At 53.5% G+C, this 6,541-nt stretch overlaps 1 protein-coding gene across 2 annotated transcripts in view; it reads right to left on the bottom strand.

The window, feature by feature from the left end:
- The window catches only part of PRRT1B (proline rich transmembrane protein 1B), a 25,429-nt gene extending 18,912 nt beyond the window's left edge, over nucleotides 1–6,517 (bottom strand). For both annotated transcript variants that reach the window (XM_034664721.1, XM_034664720.1), the window contains exon 1: nucleotides 5,517–6,517. The gene's annotated coding sequence lies outside the window, so the exon portion shown is untranslated. The remainder of the gene's footprint in view (nucleotides 1–5,516) is intronic.
- Between the last annotated feature and the right edge of the window lie 24 nt (nucleotides 6,518–6,541).

Genomic DNA, 6,541 nt, shown 5'->3' with positions numbered 1-6,541 from the left:
CTGCGCCAGCAGGTTGGCCCCGCGCGCGCCGAGCGGGGGGCGGGGAGGGGCTGGGGTCCCCGCGGGTGCCCCTCCCCCGCCCGCAGCGCCGGAGGCCGGAGGACCCGAGAGCGCTCGCGGAGCCCCGGGCGATCGCGGCTGCCCCACCGGCCTTTCCGTTTTCCGCAGCAAGAGAGGCCAGAAACGAAGAGTTTCACGTGAAAGCCCCTGAGTTTTACAACAACGTGTGTGCGTGGCCACTCCCTGAAGCTCGCCACACTGGGGAGCCTGGAGCCGCCCTCGTGCAAACACCTAGAAGGGCCGGAGGGGCTACCCCGAGCGGCCAGGCGTCTTTTTCAATTCCTAGCTGAGCTCCCCAGAGTGGAAGGAGGTCCCCAGGCACCGGAGGGGAGGCGACCCGTAGGCCCGAGGCCCGCGCAGCCCTGGGGGCGGTGCGCCGTGGTGGATGGCGGTCCCTGCGGGCCGGGCTTGAGTTGTACCCCCAGATGTGGCCCAGAGAGGAGGCCTTGTTGGGTGCCGGCAACGAAGGGTGCATCGCTGGCAGAGGATTCAGACAATGGAAGTGACTGGAAGTTGTTCTGCTTTTCATCGCTACCGACAGTGATTCTAAACTATGTCAAGGACAAAACACTCTCCCTGAAAAAAATATTTCGTTGGTCTACGTTCTGAACAGTTGCTGTGGTTAGTGCTGCCCAGAGAAAGCCGGCAGACGGGCTTTCACCCTCCTGGCGAAGACTAGAAGAATCCTCTCCTGGGAAGATGACCAGCCCAAGAGAAAAAATACAGAAATACCAGGCTTTCCTGCATGGAAACTCTCAGCGTAGCAACGTCCCTCACACGCTCAGAATTTCCAGCGATCTGGCTAGTCCCCCCCCCCACCGCCTTAGATTTCATCAGAGAGGCGAGGGCCCCCCACTGAAGATAGAAGAAAGCAGGTCACGTGAGAGAGGCACTGATTGAACACATGTTAGAAACTATGACTAAACGGATGATGCAGACAGAAGAAAACTTTTAAAACCTCTCCTCGGGATCCTCAGAGAGTCGGAAAGACATCCACGAAACAAGAACAAGATGCTATAAAAAAGGAACATTCGTTAAACAAAACAAAAACACCCTTGAGAATTCATAAGCTGACATCAGAAATACACGCGAGGGAAGTGTTTCAGGGAGAAGAACTAAGACGACGGACTGAAACACGGGTCTACACAAAGTGTAGAAATGGGAAACTCAGTACAGTAAAAATATGTCTTGGTTTTAATTGTGCTAAGAAGTAACTGACAAAGCGAGGGGGAAAAAATAGCAATGTACCAAATGTTTCTAGCACATTTTTTTCTTTAGTGAGCTCTATGCCCAGTGTGTCTGAAACTCAAGACCCCAGATCAAGAGTCACTTGTGTCACCAACTGAGCCAGCCAGGTGCCCCTGCTTCTAGCACATTTAAAAGTAAATTGGATGGGGCGCCTGCCCGGGTGGCTCGGTTGGTTCAGCATCCAACTCTTGATCTCAGCTCAGGTCTTAATCTCAGGGATGTGAGTTCAAGTGTCATGCTGGGCATGGAGCCTACTTAAAAAAAAAAAAGTAAATTGTACAACAGTGAAAGTAACTGCACAAAACAGGGGAAGGAAGATAGGGATCTGTGTGTGGAAAAAGCAGACCTTACACTACATTTAAAGACTGCTGCATATAAAAAGCAGCCCTTACCATACCTTGCACCCAAATTTCGGTTTCTAAACACCAGACGCCAATAAAAGGAACCAGGAGCCCTTGGGGAAGTGCCGGATTCCAGGGCAGAGGCAGGGAAACTGTAAGGTGAGCCTAGAGCATGCCATAATACTAGAAGGTGATGCAGTGCTTATAAAAAAAAAAAAAAAAAAGACACAAGAACAAACATAAAATTGGTCTCTAAGGCCAAAATTGGAATAACCTGAATGACAAAAGAACAACGCCATCATGATATAACCCAAGAATAAAATAAACGCCCATAAGCCCATACTGATAGAAATAACTGAATAAATAAATAAATGCGAGAGAAGAAACAGCTCTCTTTTCACCACAGAATCCCAATAAATAGCAGAAGGAATGAGGAAAATAGAAAATCACCAAGAGAACCTCACAGGATCATTGCCCCAGGCAAGACCGCCCCCCACAGACGCTGAGCCGAGCAGGTGAAAGTTGTTTAAGCAGAAACAGTATCTGGATAGTCTGTGAGTACCTCCTTCAGAATTCTTTCCAGGTACAAAGGGAAGGGCATAAGTTTACAGTGGGAACCCAGCAGACAGCCCGTAACTAGGTGACCAAGATTAACACCAGCAGTGACACCTGAGGATGTCATGTGCCCCGTGTGAGGCCCACTCCTCGCGGTCCCCCCCCCAAGGACACAAAAACTCCATCGCACCAAGAGAAAACTTCAGGGGTGCCGGGCTGGCTCAGTCGGTGGAGTGTGTGACTCTTGATCTCAGGTGTGGGTTCGAGCCCCACGTTGGGTGTAGAGACTTTTTTTATTTTTATTTTTTAATTTAAGAAAAGGGAAAACCTCAGACAAATCCACCAGAGGGGCATTCTACAAAACATTCTGATGTCTTCACTTTCGCACAGTGAGCATTTCCATTTGGTGGTTTTTTTTTTTTTTTGAAGATTATATTTTTAAGTCCTCTCTACACCCAACGTGGGCCTTGAACTCACCACCCTGAGATCAAGGGTCACACATTCTGCTGACCAAGCCAGCCAGGCGCCCCCTTCTCATTTGGTTCGTTTAAAGTCTACAGTTTTTTCCTCTATCTTTTCTGTTGTTATGCACATTATTCCATGGGCTTTCTCTTCAAATGGTTCTTAAACTTTTCATTTGAAAGTGATTTCAGACTCAGCGGGAAGTTGCAAGGCTGGCACAAAGGACCTCCGTTTCTGGGCGTCTTTGCCCAGCCTGCAATCCCATTCCGGACTGCAGGCTGCATTCAGTGGCGATGTCATCCCCTTTGTAGACTTCTTTTTCAACTCTCCAAATCAGTGCATCGTCACTAGTTCCTCAGACGTGACTGGGCCCATTTGCCACATCGGTTGACTCTTCCACGCGTGACAGATTTCCTCAGGGCCTTTGTCGTTTTGTGAATTCACCTTCGGCAGGAGCTGTCTTCTCAGCGCCCTGCGTGTGCCCTGGGACGCGAGCCAGTTTCGCACCTGCCTCTATGGACCCTTACGGAAGTTCCCAGCTCAGGACCCCGTTATGTTAGTTTCTCCGCTGGGGGCTTCTGCTCCATGGGGGTGGCCCACGTGCAATTCACATGCAGGGCTCCACTCTCTTAGGGATGACCCGACCCAGAGCCAGTGGTATCACAGTTGGCTCCGGTTCACCAAAGGGCAGTCAGTCCCTTTCAGGCTCCAGCTGTCTGCAGAGAGCCAGTGGCTTTGACCCCCGCCCCCAAGGCTGGTCCTGGCCCCTTCATAGGCAGCTGGGCTTCAACCACCGGCTGAGGGCCCAGGTATCCTATTTCTCTTTCTTGTCCTGGAACAGAGAGAGGATGCACTTCTCAGTGTTGAGAGGGTGCCTGAGTGTGACTATGGGTGTGCTGACTTCCTATGAGCTCAGCTATCTTGCCTGGAAGCCTTGGACCAGCCATGTGATCTCTCTACTCCTCAATTTCCCCATCAGGAAAATGGGATAATAATAGGACCCATATCACAGGGCTGTTGTGAGACTTCACTGTTATTTAAGATATGGAAACAAGCCTTGTTTATCATCCCACTGTCTAGCCATAGCCCCATCAGACCAGAGAGCCAACACTGGAATACAAAACCACTGCTTTCCCTGGCTGAGGGGTGATGGGTGATGGGTGATTTTAGTTTTATCTGTGTGTGCGCACGTGTGTGCATTTTCTGCAATGAGCATGGGTTAATTCTGGGATGAGGAAGATGGCAGTAAATGCTACTTAACACAGTGACACCTGGGGTGTCTGGGTGGCTCAGTCGGTTAAGCAGCCTGCTCTAGATTTGGGGTCAGGTCATGATCTCAGGGTCCTGGGATGGAGCTCTGTGCTCAATGGGGAGTCTGCCTGACAATTCTCCCTCTTCCTCTGCCCCTTCCCCAGCTCGTGCTTGCTCTCTCTCTCTCTCAAATAAATAAATCTTAAAAAAAAAAATTGACACTTGGTCAGCTCTTCACGTGCTGAGTGCCAGCCTGTGTTCAATAAAAGCTTAAAGACCTACTTGGAACAAACGGACATTTTTGCAGGTGATTGGGGCTGGCGGAGGGAGTGGGGAAGGAGGGCAGCCTTGGAGAGCCGGAGGTGGGGGATGGTAAGGGCAGGAGCAGAGGATCCCAGAGAGTTGTCACTGTTCCCTTTTACCAGTCCTGCCTCCCTTGCTTCTGAGAAACCCAATGGCTGCTCAGCCCCGGGCCCCCCTCCGCAACAAGACACGCATAGCAGAGGCTCAGCCCAGCCGGCCGGCCAGGGCCTGCCCTCGCGGGGCTTCTGCTCTCCAGACAAGCATCACGCACCAGGTTGCAGAACCCACGGCTTCACTGCCGCTGTGCCAGGGGCCTCCCAGAGAAATGCCCAGGCCACGGACGACCTAGACCGGCCTTGCCCGGTCCAGCTGGGGAGGGATGCTGGGAAGAGTCGGCCCTCCAAAGGGTAGGATGGGCCCGTGGGGAGGAAGGGCCCTAGCCTGGGGCTTGGTGGGAGTCTGTTAGAGTCAGACAAGAAGTGGCTGGGGACTGGTTGGTCAGCAGGTTTCCTATCTCTGAGAACTGGTTAGCCTTGGAAGGGCAATGTCTCTCCAGGCCTGTAAGGCCCCAGTTGGCCAGAGCATCAAGAATACAAAAAAAGAAAAAGAAAAACAAAAATAGGGGTGCCTGGGTGGCATAGTGGTTAAGCATCTGCCTTCAGCTCAGGGCGTGATCCCAGCATTATGGGATCGAGCCCCACATCAGGCTCCTCTGCTATGAGCCTGCTTCTTCCTCTCCCACTCCCCCTGCCTGTGTTCTCTCTCTCGCTGGCTGTCTCTATCTCTGTCAAATAAATAAATAAAATCTTAAAAAAAAAAAAAAGAAAAGAAAAACAAAAATAGTTAATGTAATTGGGCCTGTGAGGAACGGATACCAAAGAGACAAACACAGAAGGGACGCGAACACAGGACGGGCGCTCCTCCGGGCCAGGCCCTGCACCAAGCCCGCGGTGGGCGGGCGTCCTGGCATAAAAGGAGCTTGTCAAAGCCCCACTCTTTTGGTTTGAGTTGCCCAATCTGGCCCTAGCCCAGAACCCCCAAACCACCCCACCCGCAGACCCTAACAAAGGCATGCGCCCCCAGGTCCTGCCTCTCTGTCTACACTCTGCCTTGACCTCCCTGTGGCCCCCGAGGCTGGACCTGTGGGTAATAAACGCCTCTATTCCAATTTCTCTGTGGTCTACTGAAACTCTGCTCGCCCTTCAGCGCCCTGAGCTCCACTTAACAAATGTTCATTTTAAAAAGTCATAGCATTGCCCTGTTTGGGAAGAAAGGAAATGCAGAAGGACCACATACCTGCCAGAGGTCACTCAGCAGAGCAAGGGTTGAGCGCTCTCTGAGCCTGAGCCTGGCTCCTAACCCGGCTCGCTCACGGTGAGCGTAAGTTCCTCTCATGTCCCCTGCATCAGCTTCAGTCCGTTCAGGTCACAGAGCTCAGGCGGCCCCAGGCCCCTAGCACCCCCATCCCCTGATCAGCAGAAGCTGTCTGTAACCCCTCCGGAGATGGGTTAGTGCTTCCCAAGTTACATAAACGGCGACTTTGCCTGGTGTCTGCATGTCACTGTAGTCCCTCTGGCTTCATTACTCGTCAAATATTCATGCAGGGCTCACAGCGCACCAGGGGCTCCATCCACAAAGACAGTCTTGATGCCTTGAGGGAAGTATAGAATTTGAATCGATCGGCATTTCCCTTCTCTGCCAGGCACCGGGAGTTCAGGGGCACCCAGCGGACTCGGTCTTGGCTTCATTGGCTCACAGCCCGCCTAATGCAGGAGTCATCGCTGTCACCACCACGTGCCCGGGGAGGTTAAGGAGGCGACACTTGCTGCAGAGGCCGTGGGGAACCACTGAAGGCGGGGGTGGGAGGGGGATGAGCGGCACGATCAGGACAATGTTAGGAAACTGATGGCCCCTGTAGAGGATGGGCTGCAGGGGCTGAGGGAGGCAGGCTGAGGGGCTGTGCGCTGGCAGGGAGGGCCGGACTCATGGCGAGGACGCGAGATAGGAGCCGAAGCCACACCGCGCTCCCGGGGTGACCGCCCACGAGGCCGTAAAGTCGGTGAGTTTCCGACTCCGGGCTCAGGAGGCTGACTTGCCGGTCCTGGCGCTACCCTCGCCCCGACCCGGCCCTGCTGGGAGGGGGAGAATCATCCCCGACGCCCCCAGGCACCGGGGGCGCGGATGGAGGGAACTTTCGCGGTCACCGCCTCTGCTGGGGAGGCGGCGCCGCGTCCGGAGACTCGGGCAGCCAGCGGCGCTACCGAGTGGCTTTCGTCTTTTCCAGCAAGCCCGCAGCACCAGGAGCCGCGGGCAACCCAGCC

The sequence above is a fragment of the Ailuropoda melanoleuca genome, chromosome 7 (genome assembly GCF_002007445.2).
Source record: "Ailuropoda melanoleuca isolate Jingjing chromosome 7, ASM200744v2, whole genome shotgun sequence".
NCBI lineage: Eukaryota > Metazoa > Chordata > Mammalia > Carnivora > Ursidae > Ailuropoda > Ailuropoda melanoleuca.
This window is presented reverse-complemented; position numbering and strand designations above follow the sequence as displayed.